Source organism: Macaca fascicularis, chromosome 17, assembly GCF_037993035.2.
Source record: "Macaca fascicularis isolate 582-1 chromosome 17, T2T-MFA8v1.1".
Lineage (NCBI taxonomy): Eukaryota > Metazoa > Chordata > Mammalia > Primates > Cercopithecidae > Macaca > Macaca fascicularis.
Genome location: NC_088391.1, coordinates 26,795,969 through 26,817,270, shown reverse-complemented (window position 1 = coordinate 26,817,270; position 21,302 = coordinate 26,795,969).

Sequence of the window (21,302 nt, the reverse complement as noted above, 5' to 3'; positions counted from 1 at the left end):
GATCCTTCCCCAGTCAGTCCTCAGATGAGGCTGCAGCCCTGGCTGATACTTTGATTGGAACCTTATGATATGAAGCAGAGGACTCAGCTAAGCCTTTCTCATACTCCTGATTCATTGAAATGGTGAGATAATAAATGGGTATCATTTTAAGCTACTAAGTTTGTGGTAATATTGTTACACAGCAATAGAAAACTTTTAAATCCATTGTCTGTTTTAGAGTACCAAGGATCAAGTGTCTTAATTTGCTGCCTGCCAGTTCTATGCTTTATTTCATTTTGATCTCCCATTTCGTTACTGTTGGCTTAGTTGATGTATTAATGTCAAGAACTTTTGTTGGTAAGCACTGTGTAAGCAGATTTGCTTAAATCCCTTTGTGTCATATGTGTTTGTGTTTACAGAGAATTAAAAATACATACTTGTTAAGTTACTAAACCTCTACAATGTATTTGGCACAATTCTAGCTAGTGGAGTTGGATACACAGAAAGACATGATCCCTGCTTTCATAAAGCTTATTGGAAGAGTCAGAATTAAATACAATTTAAAAATTACACATTTGAATAACTGTCTAGAAGACATAAACAGGCCACTGTGCTCTAGAATAACTAGAGGATCTTTTCTAGCAAAGTCTCTTGAGGAGTTAGCATTTGAGATTCAAAAGATGAGAAGAGGCAAATATAGTGTTTAATTCTCATTAGTTTTGAATTGGGTGAGTTGGTGCAAAATTGCGTGTGTGTGTAGATATAATATAGATGGGATGTATAACAAATTCAGAAATAAATTTTATAAGCACTTTAAGTTCTGGAAATGGAAGGAAAATATAATGAAATGAGCAAAAAGTGTGCATATTTGGAATGTAATCTGGTGATAAGTTGGGTAAGAATGGTATGGTGAAATACTGTGTTAGAAATTATTAGGACAAGAGAAAGATCTTTTAAAATTATAAGGAGTTAGATTGAGTTCTATCTAGCATATATTGACCAAGCACATGGCTAGACTTGTATTTATAAGAGCAGAGTCAAGCTGTTTTTGACAGTACTTTGTACATCCATCTCCCTCTGGCATCTCTATTTCTCTGCAATTGCTCTGCTGGCTTTTATTAAGCTACAGATATCTCATCCCACTGTGAATCTAAATCTTTTGCTTCTATCACTTCAGCGCACACATTGCATTTTAGAAGAAGCCAGTATGCAATTCTGGGTGTGCCAAGAAGGAAATAGTTTTCTCTTATTTTGGCTTGAACTTATTTCTTACCAAGTCGTTCTCAGAGGTGTTTATTTCTTAGGCATTTCTCTTGATGGCAATAATCTTTCTCCCCAAAGTATGTTTGGGTTTGAAAGTGCATCTGTCTTGAGAGTCTGGAGCCATCTTAAATGTAAATGTGTACTTTGTGAACATTAGTAAATTCTTGGGAAAGAAAAGTGATGGCAATTTGATGTATGAATTCTGTGTGTATGTGAGTGACTGTGTGTGTGTGTGTGTGTGAGAGAGAGAGGGAGAAGGAGAGAGAAAGACAGGGCAGGAAAAGAGTGAAGAGAGAGAGGGAGGGCCTCTGTGTGTGTGTGTGTGTGTGTGAGTGAGAGAGAGAGACAGGGAGAAGGAGAGAGAAAGAGAGGGAAGGAAAAGAGAGTGGAGAGAGAGAGGGAGGGCCCGTGTGTGTGTGTGTGTGTATGTGTGGAACAGGGGGAGAGAGAGTGAGTGAAAGTACAAATAGGAGGCAGTCGGAAGGAGGAGGCAGATGAGAAAAAAGAAAACACAAATTCTTTGAAACAGTTGATAAACATAAATCAGTTTGACATGAAGCAGGTGCCAGGGTTACAGAGACAATCACACCAGGACTATGTTTACTGATTAGACAGCAAGAAAATGATGAGAAAAGGGAAGCAACCACTTAGGGTAACCTTTTCAGATAGACGGGAAGGCCCCAGAGAAGGAAAATAGGAATGATGTGAGAATCCAGCTTCCCCTCCTTTCCTGAGTTCTGTGTTCTAGGAAGAGGCTAATTCACGGTCCTAGTGACAGTAGAGGAGGAACACTTTTCTACATAAGTAGCTGACCTCTGCAGCCATAGTTTCAAAGTGCAATGTGAGAGGAAGATTACTTGGAAATTGATCTCCAAAGGTACTTGTTTCTCCAGTATCAAAAAGTTGAGCACTTGGATTGAGATTACAAGCAAGTAATGACAAGTGTGGAATTGGAAACGGGATAGAATGGAAGGCTGATGAACACATTATAGAGTGTTAATGCAGTCTAGAAGTGACTCTATATCTCTAAATTCCTAGTGACTCCAGAAAAATGAAAAGATAAGGCAATAGTCCTGATATCCTTGGATTTTGGCAAAAGAAGAAAGGTTATTACATCTAGAACTCCTGGGAGGCATCTATTAATCTTACTATTCTTCCCTTCCCATACCCACTCTTTACTTCAGACACATCATTTTCAGCTCTTTCTTGAACATTTGTCATCACATTTAAAAAAAAACCTTTATTTCTTTTTTCTCTTTTTCCCAATGGCTAACACTGAAGCATAAAATCTTTTCTTTTACTTTTTAAAATACCCAACCTCTAGTCTTTGGGACATTTCTTCTTTAACTCACTATGCTACTGAACCTTTAAAAGCAAACATATATTATTCAGTTAGATTTAATTCAACCACAATTTATTTAATTTTTTTTTTCATTTTTATTTTAGATTTAGGGGGCACATATGCAAGTTTGTTACAAGGGTATATTGCATGATGCTGAGGTTTGGGCTTCTATTGATTTCATCACCCAGATAGTAAACATAGTACCCAATAGGAAGTTTTTCAGCCCTTGCCTCCTACTCTCCTTCCCTCCTTTGAGAGTCCCCAGTGTCTGTTGTTCCCATCTTTATGTCTATGTGTACCCTAGATTTAGCTCACACTTAGGAGTGAGAACATGACATTTGGTTTTCTGTTTCTTTTCTGTGTTAACCCTCTTAGAGTGTTGGCCTCCAGCTCCATTCATGGACATGATATCATTCTTTTTTATGGCTGCGTAGTATTCCATGGCATATATGTACCACATTTTCTTTATCCATACATCATTGATGGACATCCAAGTTGAGTCCATATCTTTGCTACTGTGAATAGTGCTGTGATGAACATACGAGGGCACATATCTTTTTGGTAGAATGATTTATATTCCTTTGGGTTTGAACCCAGTAATGTGATTGCTGGGTCATGATTCAACCAGTTTATCGAATGCATATATACCAGATGTTCTCAGCATGTGGATGAGATGAGAGATGAGAAATCTGCCTCTGTTTTGTGTGACCTTATTGCTCCAGCAGTTTTGTGGGGACAGACTTGTCTTCAGCAGATACTGCTCACAGCCACATATGCTCAACAGGGCAGGTTACATTTGAGTAGAATATTGAGAGACAGTAATAGCTCACTAAATGGTGGGAGATGGAAGTGGAGATATGCCATGGGGGAAAAGGAGGGAAAGGGTGTTCAGGGTGAAGGGAATGTCCTGGGTGATATTAATAGTATGGAGTGAACAAATAGCATGTTTCCTTTCAGAAGTGGATGGAAGTTTCAAGGGAGTGATGAGAGATTAGATGAAAATGTGAAGAGGAGCCAGTTCCTGGAGCCATGGTGTAGGTGACAGTCAGCTATTGAAGGATTGAGGCAAGAAGAATTATGATTAGGTTTTGGTTTTAAAGACAAAATACCATTAGTTGTGCTGAGGATGGATTTGAGGAGAGGTTAAATAGAGGAAGAAAACAAGTTAGCATACTATTGCAATTGTTGGTGTGAGAAGTGAAGTGGGTCTGAAGTAGGTGGGGGTGATGTGATGAATACAGGAGTCAGATATATTTAGGAGGTAGAAACAAAAGCGTTTAGTAACTAGTTGGGTATTGGGAGTGGAGAGGAAAAGAGATTCTGTAATTCAGGAGGTGGAAAAGACATTTTGGGGAGAAATAATTTACCTTTGGACATGTGCTTGAGGGGTCATAGAAGTCAGCCTTATAGATAATAAAGTGACTAGAGGTCAGCCTCATATACAATAAGGAGTGTATTTTCAAAGTAAACAGAATCACCTGGGGGCATTACAAAGCGTGAGAAAACGGATCTTTGGAAATACCAGCGGTTGAAAAACAGGTAAAAGAGGAAGACAGGTCAGCCAGAAACTAGATTTGCCAGAAAGGTGGGAGAACCTCTTAACCGTTCATAATGCCTCTAATTCCATAGGTTAAATGGCTAAAATGGATTACTTCAGCAAATGAATGGAATTATCAGTCAAGTAACAGGCATGCCCAAATTTAGAGCTCTTTCTATTGTTGATGCTCAGAATAATATTCCAGAATGAATGCTTATCCTGTAACTGAGTGTGTCAAAAGACTCTTCATTAGTCCTGAAGAGGGAGTGGAAACTTATGTAAGGAGCCAATTTGATTCAGAATACAGAGAAGCAAATGAAAAACCCTCAGTATGAAGGGAACTTTCTTTGAGCAGTTCATTTGAAAGCTATATTATTTCTCTCACTTCTATTATATTACCTTAATTCTTCTTTCTAAAAGTTTAGCTCAAGAAAACATTGATGTTCGAAAGTTAGATTTTATTGAAGAGATATTTTAGAAAATAGTATCTGAAACATTATATATAGAGATAGATACATCAGATACAATTGTGTCCAGTGGTTCTCTTTTTATTTCATTTAAAAGTATATCTTAATTATCTTTTTGTATCAGTACACAAAGAATTTCCCTATTTTTTTAGTTTCTGTGAAGTGTTCCACTGAATGAATGTACAATAGATAGCCAACCCCATATTGATGGAACTTTAGGTGATTTTAAATTTTCTCCATACAAACAATGCTGCAATGAAGAACTATGTATATATGTTACTTTTACAATCTGCTATTACAGGATAAATTCCTGAAAGTGGAATTGCTGTATCAAATAGTATGTGCATTTGTAAATTCAATAGATATTGCCAAATTGCTTCTTTAGGGGTCATTCCAAATTGCATCCTCACCAGTAACATACAAGAGTTCGTGTTTTCTCCACTGCTTTAGCAACAAAATCTGTCCAAATTTTCCAATGTTGACAGTCTGATAAAAACAATGCAGTATAGTTTTAATTTGCATTTCTCTTTTTTGAATGTGATCAAATATATTTTCTATGTTTGAGAGCCATTCGTAAAGCATTTTCTGTGACCTACTTATTCTTATTTTAATTTTCCTGTTAATTTTTTAATTGGTTGTAGAAATTTATTATGTATTAGTGAAATTAGTATGTACATTTTCCCCAAGTTATTCTTGTCTTTTAACTTTGCTTATGGTGGTTTGTGCTTTGCAGAAACGTTTGACTTTTCTGTGATCAGATTTATTATTTAAAAGTATTTCTAAATTTCATAAGCTATACATTCTAAAGTTATAAGAAAAAAATCTATCTTTTATTGCTTTATTGGTTTGTTTGTGTTTTAATTTTAAGGCTATTTGGAATTTTTCCGGATACACAGTTGGAGTTCCTGCATAGGGACTTAGCTTAGACCTAGAAAATGTTGTTTTTAAATGAGACATTAATTAAGAGAGAAACTTGAAGAAGTTCTTTTAAAGTAAAAGAGCAGAGCAATTGAGGAAACAGTTTTGTTGTCAAAGATGGCTGACATCTCAGTACACAAAAACACTAGAAGTAATTTCATTTTTCCTGGTTTATTTTAGCAATGTTTTAAATAGAATTTAGCTGGGTAAAGAAAGTCTTTCTTTAGAAGGTTTTGGAGTCAGACACAAAATTGTGACTATGAAAGTCAAAATCACAATGAGATAGCACCTCACATCTGTTGGAATGGCTATTATGAAAAGATGAAAGATGCCACTGTAGAAAGCAATTTGAAGATTTCTCAAAGAACTTAGAACTGCCTTTCGACCCAGCAATCCCATTACTGGATATATGATGCAGCTGGAGGCCATTATCCTAAATGAATTAATGTAGGAACAGAAAACCAAATATTGCATGTTCTCACTTATAAGTGGGAGCTAAACACTGAGTATACATGGACACAAAGAGGGGAACAATAGACACCAGAGGTTACTTGAGGGTAGAGCGTGGAAGGAGAGAGAAGGAAATCCTGCCATTTGCAACAAACATGGATGAATCTGGAGGACATTATGGTAAGTGAAATAAGCCAGATACAGAAAGATAAATACTGCATGATCTCACTTACATGGGGAATCTAAGATAGTCAATCTCACAGAAGCAGAGCATTGGATGGTGGTTGCCAGGGGCTGGAGGAAGCAGACATAGGAAGATTTTGGTCAAAGAAATCAAAGTTTCACTTACACAGGATGAAAACATTCTGAAGATCTAATGTACAGCTATGGCGATGACAGTAAACAATACTGCATTGTATACCTGAAATTTGCTTAGAGAGTGGACCTTTTTTTTTATGCCAATATTTCTTTTTTTAAAAATTATTATTATACTTTAAGTTCTAGGGTACATGTGCATAACGTGCAGGTTTGTTACATATGTATACTTGTGCCATGTTGGTGTGCTGCACCAATGAACTCGTCAGCACCCATCAACTCGTTATTTACATCAGGTATAACTCCCAATGCAATCCCTCCCCCCTCCCCCCTCCCCATGATAGGCCCCGGTGTGTGATGTTCCCCTTCCCGAGTCCAAGTGATCTCATTGTTCAGTTCCCACCTGTGAGTGAGAACATGTGGTGTTTGGTTTTCTGTTCTTGTGATAGTTTGCTGAGAATGATGGTTTCCAGATGAGAGTGGACCTTAAGTGTTCTTGCCACCCCCTCCTGGCCACACACGTGAGAAACAGAATGGTAACCATGTGAAGTGACAGCTGTGTTTGCTTAATTGTGGTGATCGTGTTACAGTGTACACATATGTCAAAACATCAAGTTGTACACCTTACATATATTTGTCAATGATACCTCAATAAGTCTGAAAAAAGTAGTTCATATGCCATTCCTGTATATACACAAAACCCAATTCTGAGTTAGGGGTAGGTATGGAATGGAAGAATATAAATCAAGAAGCCTTAGAGGATTGTGAGAGCATAGAACCAGACAGTTGAGGACAAATCACAAAGTAGTTCTTTTTTCTTATTTTGGCTACTAACCAGATTTTAGAATGAAACTGCAGAACGATTATTGAAAAAAGTGTTGAACTGTAGCCCTGATGGTGTGATAAATAAAGACTTTATACAGCCCTTAGGCCAGGTTTTGTCATCAATTTGGTTCAGGTCAGGTCAGGTGTTGTTGCCAAATGAGTTTCTAAAAAAGTTTTAGATTTAGAGCTTTTAGGATTTGAACATTTTCAGTTAAGAGAAATAATTTTCCTTGTATTTATCAGTGTCAGAAGAAGGTGGTTGTCCTCTGTGGTGGAGTGGGAGTATATTTTATTCTTCAGAAAATCATTACAAGAGTAGAAAAGAAGACTCATACTTTGAATATCTTTACTTATAGTTTCACTTCATTGAATGGCATGAAGAAATTTCTCAAGTCAAATACATATGTATATGGAAAATGCTCAGCAAAACCAAACTTCATTCTTTGTACATTTTATAGTTTTGGATCATTTATATTGTGCATTAGTATCCTACTGGCTAAATATTCTGCTTATGTGTTTATACAGTGCGTGGTGCTAGGCATCGAGGAAACAAGAGATGCTCTCTCTTCTGAACTATTTGTAGTCAATTTAGTGAGACAAACAGGCAAACCAGTAAGTATAGCCCAGTATGGAGAGCGCTAGGTACAAATTGGCATAGGGTGCTTTTGGGACATGGAGAAAGCACAGCTAAACTAAAGGGAGGAAAAAGCTTGAGCCGAGTTCTGAAGGAACTTGTTTTCTTCAGAAAACAAGTCAGAAGAAAAACAAGTGCAGAAATGGAAAAATAAACGAGGGAACAATCAACTGTAAGATGTGTAGGTGTGGAAGTTCAAATGGCTGAGCTGGGCCGCAGTGAAAGGTGCATGTAAGAGAGTGAAGAAAACAAAACCAGTGAGGCAGGAAGGAGTCAGATCATGGAGCATCTGATGTCCTAAGCGAGGGCACAGCACTGCTGTTTTGAAACACACGCAGGTGACAGATACTACTGAATAATTTTAAGCAGAAAACTGACATGACTAAGTTTGCCTTTGACAAAGACCGCTGTGATATCTCTGCGGAGGATACATTTGGGCAGGCCACAGAGAAAGCCAGGAGACCTAGGCAAAAAATAAGGGCCTGACCTAATAGGGTGGGTGGGAGGAGGAAAGACTCAAGAGATATTCAGGTAGTAGAAGCTATGGGGATTGACAATGGAATGTGGAAGAGGAAGAAGTGAAATGTGAGCCCCAGCTTTCTTGCTTGAGTAGTTTGGTGGATGATGGTACCTGTCATGGGGAGGAGTTGCCTTGGGGAAAGGTGATCATTTCTGTTTCGGATATCTCAAGTTTGAGAGGCTACTGGTATAAACTAACGGAGCTACCTAGGAGGTGGTTAGCAAAGAGTGCTATATGGCAGAGAGGTTAGAGTCGGAGAATAGATTTGGGCGTTATTAGAATATATCTGGTTTTCACAGCACGGGTTTGGGTAGGACCATACAGGATGGGGCTGTAGAGAATAAAGAAGAGAAATTCTGGGTTGATGGCCCAAATGGACAGAGGTGTTTCCTGTACAAATTGGGCAGCCATTTTTTTTTAACAACTTCCTGGTGAGGGTACCTAAAAGCAATGAATGAACACTTCTAGCTATATGGATCAGCTGCTTGTTAGTTATCATGCAGCAGAGGATGGCTAGAATGGAAAAATCAGAGTGGTGCCTGACTGTTACACTTGACTGGGCTGTGCACTATTGCTTAAGTTTTCACTCTAAGTATCTCGGGTCCACTCTTCTGTACTGGAGGTGGGTCTTTTGGGGAGGTCAGAACAAGTGATCTGGGTAACAAATAATGGCCCTCACTGGTCATCATGAAATGCACTCAACTTCTTATCTTCCTGTATTTTGTCAGTGGAAGAACGTTGGTATGTTGTAGGCTTAATGTACATGGAGATTCGGAATTTGATGAGAATGGTCAAGCCAAGTTTTAGAATTTAAGCCTCTGGAGTATTTTTGTTATCATTGATTGTGAGCTGTCTGCCATTGTTCTCCTCTAATCTGTCACATCAAAATTTTCTATCTCAGAATTGAAGGGAAAAATAGGAGACAAAATTCCAGAACCTTTGTCCATCACCATTTTGTGTCACAATCCCACTCAGTTACTGTGTTCTAGTGTCACTGATCTGGCTTCATTCTCTTCAACTCATTGAGCTGTTTTATCTACCACAGGACTTTGGTACATTTTGCCTGGAATTTTTTCCACCTAGTTTTTATCATGGCTGGCATTTTCTTGTCCTTCACATTTCCCTTCATACGCCACTTTCTTCCCTGATCACCAAATGCAGGTTCATCTCTCTCTCCCTCTCCCACGTCTCAGCAGTCTGTCAGTTTGCCTACTTGTTTTGTCTATTTCCTTTACTCAGTTTTAACTTTGACAAGGTAGTAATTCATGTGTGTTCAATATTTTATCAAAATAATAAAATATATTTTAAATTCATTCTCATTTAAACCATCTAATATACCCAATGAGTGGTATTAACATTAACCTCATCTACAAATGGGAAAATTTGAGGGCTGGAAGGCTCAGGTGACTTGCCCAGGGCCACACAGCCAGTAAGTGGAGAGTTGCACTTGAATGTAGAATTTCTGACTGACAGGCCATACCTGCTTTTAAAATACTGTTTTGAGTGCAGGTCACAATGTCATCTTTCTAAAGAGTAACATTTCTTTCAAAGAATCTGTCTATTGCAAAGGTTTCACCTCTGTCCATCTTTCCTGTGAGTCCCTTTTATAACCCCGTGAAATCTTAAGTGGATCTGCTAGAACTCCACAGAGGAATGATTTTGTTTTCCCTGGGAAAGGAAAATAGCTGGTCCTTTCAGAACTGATTAGAATTGATGGCTTTCCCTGGGGACATAATCAACCCTGGACAGTTGGTTCTGATGATATCTGAGTTTCTTTATCCTGCTCTGCCTTGGGGGAGGTGAAGCGTTTTCAGTCTTTACTTCTTAATGAATGACTATTTAAGGGATCAAGAACAAGCTGATGCCAGAGAGGTCAGTCATATTGGAAATGGTAATGGGACATGCGAGGTTATAAGTCATGTGTCACTGGCAGGGGGCTGATTTTGGAGTCCTTTCCCCATACATGGTAATTATTTCAAGGAGCTCAGTCAAACCCACCGTTGGCCCTGTGTAAATCAAAGGGAGAGTTAACTAATTGCCAATTTCTCCCTTTAAATTACATTTCTGCCTGTCATTAAATAACTTTGTAACACAGATACGTAAGTGAAAGCGCCAACTCTATATTTACTTACACAATCTCTTCCCTCAATACTACTAGCAAGAGGGGGCAACTCTGATGAATCAGAATTTCAAAGAGCACTGACAGCCATCTAATTAGAAGAAGATGAGACATAAATTGCTCTGGGTGAGGAATATCTTCCTTACTCTCTTGAAATTATCTTAACATTTTTTATAATAAAAAAGTTTCTGACTTTTATATTGTTTTCATGCTGCAAAAATGCATCACTCTCCCACTCTGATAAGTTCATCCTCAATTGCTAGCAGAAAGGAGAACACTTAGATACTGTCATCTCTATTTCATCTAAGCAGAACATAAGGAAATAGAAAATCCCCTCAAGGGCACAGCAGTTCTTCCCACTATATCAAGAAAGGTGTCAGAACAACTCAATGCTCACTGTTGTGCAAATGTATCACCATATTTTGCATATTCGTGTTGAAGCAGAGATTTAATTTCTTATCTCACCAAAAGCTACTGTACCTACAACACCGAAGATCCAGGAAGTAACCCTTCAGTAACGATGGCGGCCTCTGCAGCAGACACATGGGGTGCTGGAGGAATACCTGGAGAGGGACATGAGGGAACATCTGGGGTGATGGAAGTATTCCATATCTTGATTAAGGAGCTTACTCAAGTGTAGCCAATTGTTAACTTATACATTCAAAACCTATGTATTTTAGTACATGTAAATTAGATCTCAAGATGTTTTAAAAATGTGGTATTTTGCTTATTAATTGATGCACAGGGCCTTTCCACCAGTATCATTATAATAAAAACATCTATATGACACACTGACTTCAGGTGCTACCTGACACTCACAGGTGCCAAACATCATTTGAAACCAGAAAAGTTGGAAACGTTTGAGGAGTTTGCTTTAGAGTGCTATAATCTGAATGTATCTCTCCAAAATCATGTGTTGAAACCTAATCCTCAAATCAAAAGTGTGAAGAGGTGGGGTCTTTAGGAGGTGATTAGGTCACAAGGGTGGGGTCCTCATGATGGAATTAGTGCCCTTACAAAAGAGACCTTGGGGAGCTTGTTTTCTCTCCCACCCTGTGAGGACACAGCAAGAAAGCACCATTCCTGAACCAGATACTGAATCTGCCAGTGCATTGACCTTGGACTTTCCAGCCTCAAACTGTGAGCAATAAATTTCTGTTGTTTATATATAAAAACAAAAACTAAAGACGTGGGTCTTCAGTCTCTCTTGCTGGTCCATGCCCATGCTCCATGGAGTTATCAACTATTCCAGCTGAATTTTTCCAACTGGTGTTCAGTTGGGTCTGCCAACTGAATATATGGTACTGCCATAAGCAAGTACCTATGTCCTATGTTTCTCTGCAGATATCTGTCTCTTTTTGTATTTTGGAATAATTTATCTTTCACCTCAACTCTGTAGGTTTTAAAAAGACTTATGAACTTGGAGTTGACTTGTCTTTTTTTTTTTTTTTTTTTTTTAAGATGTAAGAGTAGGAGAAAAACTCTTTATAGTTCTTTACATCCATGAATGGAAACTATTTTTAATTATTAAAAACTTTTTTTTTTAAAAATGGGCCAGACCTTATTCCATAAAATAGAATGTGTTCCTCTATTTTGATTTTTAAAAAATAAAAGCTGCAAATTTGGATTTTTGGGTAAAATCTTTTTAAAGGTTGTAAGTTGAGTATTTTGAAAAGCACAGACTTTATTGAATTCACCTATTCTATGGACAACTATTTTTTGATTTTGGATAAATCCAAAAACCTCATTAATTTACAAATCATAAAACGGAGTTTCAGAGAGAGTTTGTGGTTTGCTCAAAGTTACTAAGAAAAGGTCAGAGGTGGAATTAAATGAAATCCACTTGTTTTTTTCTTTTACTGTGGTGAAATATACATAAGGTACAATTTACCATTTTAATCAGTTTTAGGTGTGCAAGTCAGTGGGCATTAAGTATATTCACAATATTGTACAATCAGCACCTTTACCCATTTCCAAAATTCTTTCTTGCGATCTGAAACTCTGTACCCTTTAAATAATAACTTTCAACTTTCATTTTCCCCTACACCCTGGTAGCCACCATTCTGCTTTCTGTTTCTATGAATGTCTATTCTAGATACCTCATAAAAATGGAGTAATATTTGTCTTTTTGTGTCTGGCTTATGTTTTTTAGCATAATGAATGAAAACCTCATCCATTGTAGCATGTGTTAATTGTCTTCCATTTTAAGGCTGACTATTCCACTGTCCACGTTTTATTTATCCATTGATGGACACTTGGCTTGTCCTTTTGGCTGTTGTGAACAATGCTGCTGTGAACATTGGTATACAGGTTTCTGTTTAAGTCCTTGCTTTCAATTCTTTATGGGCATATACCCAGAAGTGAAATTGCTGGATCATATAGTAATATGCTGAACATTATGTGGAAAGGTCAAACTTTTCCATAGCGGCTGTGCCCATTTTCTACCAGTAATGCACAAGAGCTCCCATTTTTACATATCCTTGCCAACATTATTTTCTGTTTTAAAAAATATAATAGCTATTAGCGGGTATGAAGTAGTTAAATATACTTCTTTTTAGTCTCAGTATAATTCTGCCTTTCTAGAATCACATCCGACGATGCCAAATGGCTAAGTTACAGGAAAAACCTTCATGACAATGAATGTGATTGGTAATCTTTATTTGGGGTTAACATAGCAGATTATATATCTGGGAAGATATATACTTCCCAGATAATGTAGAGGTCAGAACAGATCCAAACTTCCATAAATTGGAAACTATTCTTTGGCAGTTAGAAAGAAAAGAAGGAAAACGAAAGCTCATCTCTCAAGCATTCCAGTTATAAATTGTCCCCTGATGACCCTGCTACCCTGCTGGGTGTCTTCGTAACAAAGACAGCGTGACTTTGGCAACTTGTGTCACCTCTCTTTACTTTTGTTTTCTCATCTGAAAATAAGAGCAATGAGTGTTTTCCTTATAGGATAGACATGAGGATGACATGATTTGATTTATAGAGCTTCTTCGGACACTGCCTGGCACAGAGCAAATGCTCCGCAAGCAGTATAAATAATCTTAGCATTTCTCTTCAGTAGTAAAAGCACAATTATAACAATAATAATAATTTTAAAAGCTTTAAAATATAGGCTTTTAAAATAGGAGGGATGTTAAAGATGGTGGGAAACTGGAACCAGAATTTCTCATTTATACTTTTGCTATCCCTTCTTTGGGAGCCAGGTTTATTTCAAGAGTTGGCACACACCCAATGGATCTCAGGCAGACTAGATTTTCCCTAATTCAGGCATGTATTTATTTTTTTGCTCTGAATAACTTATAGAAAGAATTACTTAAAGTATTCTAGTTTGCAGAGGCCACTGTGACATGTATGGCAAAGGTGATGTTCTGAGTTTGCTGTGTGGGTAACTGAAAAGGAATAAAATGGCTCATCTGATTTGTTTTCCATGATTAATCATGAACTCTGTTAGGTCAGAGCTTCCAAGTGGAAAAAAGAAAAACTTGATTTCATTGTTTAATGGGAGAGGTATTCTCTCTATTTATATAGATGACAATCCTACAGTGCTTTCATTTTGTTCCTTGATCTAATGGTAATATTGTTCTAGTGACTTACTAACTGGAATAAGATCAGATGTTGAGTTTGTTGCCTGCTTCACATTTTCTTGCTCTTTCCATTTATTTATTCATCAGCATTCCCACTCGTATCTGACAGGGGCCCAGCAAGAAACAAATGTCATACATAAATTGGGGTAATTTGAGTATGGCTGAATAAACAACCTATTTTCAAAGGCATTGTTGGATGTAGGATGCCCCAGGTGATAGTGGATCACCCAGCACTAGTAACAGAGGGGACTGTGATGGGGGAAGGGAGAGTAGCTCCTGGACTCTCAAAGAAGCCAGTGTGAAGAGGGCTACTTTCAGAGGAGTGTGACCATCGCAAGATGACGAAAGCAGCCAACCAGAGGTGACCCCATAGAGAGAAATCTGGGGGACCAAATATTCCCACTTCTTTCTCCTCTTTCCCACCAATTTCTTGCCAGGATTTCACACTGGCTGATCCTAAGGACAACCAGAGCTTCAGAGATGGTTGGTGGTCCTTGCAGGTCAGCCTCAGCTGTGCTCCTTGCAGGTCAGCCTCAGCTGTGCTCCTTGCAGGTCAGCCTCAGCTGTGGTCCTTGCAGGTCAGCCTCAGCTGTGGTCCTTGCAGGTCAGCCTCAGCTGTGCTCCTTGCAGGTCAGCCTCAGCTGTGCTCCTTGCAGGTCAGCCTCAGCTGTGGTCCTTGCAGGTCAGCCTCAGCTGTGCTCCTTGCAGGTCAGCCTCAGCTGTGGTCCTTGCAGGTCAGCCTCAGCTGTGGTCCTTGCAGGTCAGCCTCAGCTGTGGTCCTTGCAGGTCAGCCTTAGCTGAGTAGAGTAGGCTTGCATTGAATGCAGGAGGTATCACATGCTACCTGTCCTTTATTTCTTCTCTTTGACATCTGAGGTGGGTGTGCAATGCCTGGAGCTCCCCATCCTCATTAATCATCCTTTCTCTCCCACATCACTGATCTTTCCCTTTCCACTGACTCCTTCCCATCACAGGATACTTCAGTTCATTTCTTCCATCTTAAAAATAACCACTGCCACCCAAGCTTTCCCTCCATGCTGTGGATCCTTTTAGCTTTCTTAAAGAAATGGCATTTAACACCTGAGGACTGAGATTGGTGTCAGCCAGGTGACGAGTGCATTCCAGGATGGGAAAACCATAGTCTCAGCAAAATTCCTAATGAGGAAGAAGCAAGGGTCAGTGTGTTTGAAGCCCAGCAACCAAGGTACAAAGAAAGGCCAGGGGAATAGCTAGGAGCCAGATCATGCAGGGTCCTGTAGGTTCCATAAATAATTTTGGATTTATCCTGAGGATGATGGGAAGCTGATGTAGCCACTAATGCTGTATAACGAATTACTTCTTAATTTAGTGGTGTAAGAACAACAGTTTTGTCTGCTAAAAATGTTGTGGGCCAATAATTAAGGAAGGGGCAGTTTGGGAAGTTCTCATTCAGAGTGTCTTATGCAGTTACAGCCAGGTGTTGGCTGGGGCTATAGTCATTTGAAGTCATGACTGAGCTGGATGGTTAAGATGTGTCACTTATGGCCAGCAGTTGGTCCTGGAGTTCAGCTAAGGCTGTTGATTGGAATGCCTATGTGTGGCCTCTGCAAAATGGTAGTCTCAAGACAGCCGAACTTTCATGTGCCAGTTAACTTTTCCCAAAGCAAGTGCCTCAAAGAAAACAGATAACTGTTTTCAGATTACTGGAATCTTCATGACTCTTCTTGACGTAGCCTTTGAAGTCACATGGTGTCACTTCCACTGCTTTCTATTGGAAGTCAATAATAAGGCTAGACCAGAGTCAAGGGAGGGGAGCTGTGCTCTACCTTTTGATGGAGAAGAATCACAGTGACATGCCTTAGTTCACTTTTGCTATTATAACAGAATACCTGAGACTGGGTAATTTATAAAGCACAGAAATGTATTATCTCACAGTTCTGGAGACTGGGGGGTCCAAGAGCAAGGCACCAGCATCTGACGAGATATCTTCTTGCTGGGTCCTCATATGGTAGAAGAAGGAAGGGAAAGAAAGAGCAAACCCATTCCCACAAGCCCTTTTTATAGCAGCATTAATCCATTCATGAGGGTAGAGTCCTTATGACCAAAACACCTCCCGAAAGTCCCCACCTTCCAACGCTGTTGCACTGGGGATCAAGTTTCCAACACATAAATTCTGGGGGAAATACATTTAGACATAACACATGTGGTCATACGAGCCTGTGGGATGGAGTTATTGTGGCCATCTGTGGAGAACACAATCTCTCAGTCTATTGAAATATTTTGAGCAAACAGTAATGTGAACCAATCTGTATTTTACAAAGATCACTGATTGCTGCTCATACTATAGAGAGTGAAGAAAACTGTGGCAGCCTATGGAGGCAATGCAGGCATGGGGTGATGGTGGCTTGACGTAAAGCGCTGGCAGTGGAGATGGAGGGGCAATGCAGAAATTGGAGTACAGTTATAGAGACTGTATTGACAAGTCTTGGTGAAGGGCTGTGCAGAGTGTGACTTTTAGGTTTTTGGGGTTGAAGCTACTGGGTAATTGCCAGTGCCATTTACTGAGAATTCGCAGGCAGCAGGAGAAGCAATTAATTCTGAAGGAGAAAAATCAAGGTTTTGGTTTAAGATGAGTGTTGAATTGCTTTTGGGACAACTAAGTGGACTTTTCAAGAGGCTGGCTGCACATTCGCGTCCGGAGCTCAGAAAATAATTCTGATCCAGAGATACAATTATGGTAGTCATCATGATATATAAAGCCATGAGAATGGATGAGATATGCTTAGGAGAAACCTGGAGAGAGGAGAGAGAAAATCTTAGGTGAAGGAACTGAGAACCTGTATCTGAACTTCCAAAGGAAATGGAAATGACCAGAGATTGAGTGTATTTTTGGTGGGGAAAAATAGATATATACAATATGTAAAATATATAATGTAGATGTGTCTATATAGAATATGTATATTCTATATCAAGATTCTATATATGGGTTAGAAAATTGTATATATAATATATAAATATATGTTATATAGCATGCATATAATATATAGTGTATGTATACAATTTCTAACCTAATATACAATTCAATAAGCAATTTCCTAACCTGCATAAAATAATATAAAATCTGCCAAAAAATTGGAAATGTCAAATATGCCTCTCCAATTACCTTTAAAAAGAGCTTTTCCATTTTCATCAAGCACCTTTCATATTTCAGTCTAATAAGCAGTTTCTGATCTGTGATTTCTGTGAATGAGATGTTTGTTTAAAACAATTAAGCATTAGAAGTGTTATGTTAGAATGCTGATCTCTGTTCCCAAATAACTTAGCATATTGTGTTCTTTTTGTTTAGAAGCTACCTGAGTATAAAAGGAATAAAATAGTAGTCTACAATTAACTTCAAAAGGTGAGAATCAGATGGTTTGCTTTATTAGAGGTAGTTTGTTCAGCTTCTTACTTGTTGGAGAAATAACTATTTTGAGGTAAATGAGATGGGAACTTGAAGAAGGAGATGCCAAATTAGGTAGTAGATATAGATAGTGTTTCTTTGAAAGCAAAGAAAGCATGGGTAGTTTGGGTGACAGGAAGAATGTGGCTGAGATGTATCATTTGGTGCAATATAAAAATAAAACATACAATATCCCACTTTTGTTTTTTTCAAAATCACAGGAGTGAAGACTGCCAAGGGGAAGTAGGGTGGGGAATGGCAGAGGTAAGATGAAATATTGAAGCAGAAAAATAGGAAAAAGAGCTATGTAATTCGTGACTAATGAAATGAGGAACACAAAGAAATCACATGGAGGAGATTTAAAGACATCTTTGACAAAGAACACATTTCAGCTTTAATACTGATCCATTTCTATAAATGATCATTGGAACATCATTTAATTTTGAACTGGCACCTTCTGGAACTTCCAAGGTGGCCCATAAGCAGTCATAGGTCTCTGTTGGAATCACTCACTCATCTCTGCAAAGTAGAGAAATATTTCAAGCCTGCTGATGAGGGGACTATCTTTACCCAGATGGTGGTGTTTTCACAGTATGAATTTTAATGCAAATAACAACGAAAATAACGATGAACCAAGAGTGGCATAATCTGATTTGTTTTTTAGGATGGAGAGGTGGGAAGTTGGTCAGACCAGAGGCAAAATAATTAGAAACCCTGTAGCAACTTGGGTTAGATAGAATGAGACTGAACCAACTAATTGACATTGGAGAGCCTAGATTTGAGAGCAATTTTTGAAGCAGAATAAACAGATGTTGGTGACTCATTCGATTGAGGCAGATGAGATAAAGAGAAAAGACTATGATAAGGCCAATGTATAGCCACAGGTAGAACAGGTTTTCTGCACACATGAAATTTGGAAGAAGGAAATGAACAATGTGTGGCATAGTCGTAGGATTTAGTCTTTCTGGGGCAAGCTCTGATGGGAAATCTGGGGAAGAGTTGAGTCATGGCAGGAAAGAGGTTCTTCTTAGAGCAAGCCCACAGAAATATACATGGAGGAGCAGATGATGGATACGATACCAGTGTGACAATTACGGAATATACATATGCATTGTCTTCCAAAGAGCTCTGTGAAGTGAGTCAGACGGCATTGTTATTTCCCTCTGAGAGAATGCAGCTCAGTTCAGCTGCAAAGTTTAAGATTTCTAGGATGTGTAGAGTCACTTCTTGCTTGCCCCTGTGCCTTGGGTATGGGGAGTAGAATTTAGGGAAGGGGGGGATTGTCCATCTCACTCTGACACATTCTAGGCATTGAAACGTTCTCTCCTTGTATTTATGGTTCTCTCCAGGAACACAGTCCAAGCAGTCAGTTATGACAAAAATCTTAGTGTAAACCGAAGCAATTTTATAATGGATTGGCTTGCACATTACTCATTCCAAGGCCCCTTCCAGTATGCCTTTCGGTACTGGGGAGGCCAGAAAGTTAAAAGCGACATTTTTCATGCTTGCTTGCAGTTAGGGTTCCATAGATGGCTCAGGTTTTATATATACATGAGATTTGGAAGAAGGAAGTGAGCAATGTGTGGGATGATAGTAGAAGCATTTAGTTTTTCTGGGGCAAGCTCTGATGGGAAACCTGGGGAAAGAGTTGAGTCACAGGAGGAAGGAGGCTTTTCCTAGAACAGTCTCATGGTGAATAGATGTTTCTCTGTTGCAGGTGCTCCTGGCTATGGAGCATCTATTCTTGGCTCTTGGCCATCCTGGAGATGCTGTACATCACCCGGTACTGTCTAATAAATGCCTTTCTAATTAAACTTTCTGGAGTAGATTCTGTTGACTACACCTAAGAATGATGATGCTTGAACTATATATATCCACGTATATCTATTTGCTAAAATAGACATTATATATGTTCCTGTTGAACAATTCATCTTGGAACAAATCATAGCTTTGAGAGTGATTTCAAGCTGAAACTGACATTTTCAACTTGAAAAATTATTTAGCAGACATTAATTGAGAACTTAAGATTTATAATGCACTGTTAGACATAGATAATCTGATACAGTCAGATCTGGCCTTCAAAAAAATCTCAAAATCTAGTGTCACTCTCTTATAACTCTCACTGGAAAATAACCTACGAAGGTAGAGACCATTTTCTCCTTGTTAACCACTGTATCCAGGGCCTAGCACCTGTGTTCAACACACATAGGTGAGCACAGACATGTAAACAGAAATACACACAGGCATACTCACATCCATAGTCACACACTCATATATAAACAGATGCACATATGTATTTATCACATGAATGAATTAAGCTATATACAAAGAATACTTAAAGTAAATAGGAGGGGTTATTTTGGGCTATTTTGTGCCCAGTTAAAACTTCCGTGCTTCTAGTCACCAAACCCTGGTTTAAAAATGACTCTGTAATGCCAGCACTTTGGGAGGCCAAGGTGGTGGATCATCTGAGGTCAGGAGTTCAAGACCAGCCTGGCCAACATGGTGAAACACTGTTTCTACTAAAAATACAAAAAAAGAAAAAAAACCCCAAAAACAAAAAAAAAACCTTAGCCAGGCATGGTGGCACACCCCTGTAGTCCCAGCTACTTGGGAGCCTGAGGCAGGAGAATCGCTTGAACCCAGGAAGCAGAGGTTACAGTGAGCCCAGATCATGCCACTGTACTCCAGCCTGGGTGACAGAGCCAGACCTCATGTCAAAAAAAACAAAACAAAAACAAAAACCACAGAAACAAAAAACAAAACAAGACTCCGAGTTTCTCTAATGTAATTTTCTTATAGTAAATTATCTGTTTCTAAGGTCATTTTCTCAGGCCAGAATTTTCTTTGTGTTTGAGATGGAGTCTCGCTCTGTCGCCCAGGCTGGAGTGCAGTGGTGTGAACTCGGCTCACTGCAAGCTCCGCCTCCAGGGTTCACACCATTCTCCTGCCTCAGCCTCCTGAGTAGCTGGGACTACAGGTGCCCGCCACCACGCCCGGCTAATTTTTTGTATTTTTAGTAGAGATGGAGTTTCACCGTGTTAGCCAGGATGGTCTCGATCTCCTGACCTCATGATCTGCCCGCCTCAGCCTCCCAAAGTGCTGTGATTACAGGCATGAGCCACCGCGCCTGGCCCAGGCCAGAATTTTCTTGAAAATTTTGTTTTGCTTTCTGATTGCACAGTTTTTCTAAAAATCTGCTTTCTCATTATGATAATCAAGATTCCCGGTTGAAATTAACACGTGTGTTTCCAAGCAGATTCTAGGCAATCATTTACCAACCATTTATTTTCAGGACAAACATTGGTTTATCTATTACCCAATCTGTCTACTCACATTAGCTAATCCAGATAGCTATCTCCAGAGGAGTTTTTTTTTTTTTTGCAATTTCATGTATGATTTTTTTTTTCCAGTTTGAAGTTGCAGTGCAAGTGGACAGTGAGATATTTTGCCATAAAGTTTCATTTTATAAATGAGAAAACGGTGATATAAAGAAGTTATGCACCTTGCCTAAGTTCACTCAAAACTAGAGGAAGAATCAGTTTTTGCTTCTTAATTTCATTGTCTTATAGTCGATGTTCTTGTTCAAGGTCATCTGCAATCTGTTCTTTGAACACACTCCTAAGGCTTTTAAAGTAGGGATGACTCGGGCATAAAATGACAGTGATGGCTTAAAGGAAATTGTTGGGAGTCATCTCCAATCCTGGCTCTCAGACCACCAATAACCTCAAGTAGAACAACACGTCATGTGACAGGCACTGGGCAAGTGGCCTCACATTGCTTAGGAAGGTGTTTAAAGCCTAATGTGGTTTTTAGAGTTACATTCTTTGAGGCTGAAATAATCAACGAGAATGGAAACCACCATAGTCACTTCTAAAAATAAATAGTTGTCCACTTCTCAAACTTTTTCAGGTTTTCC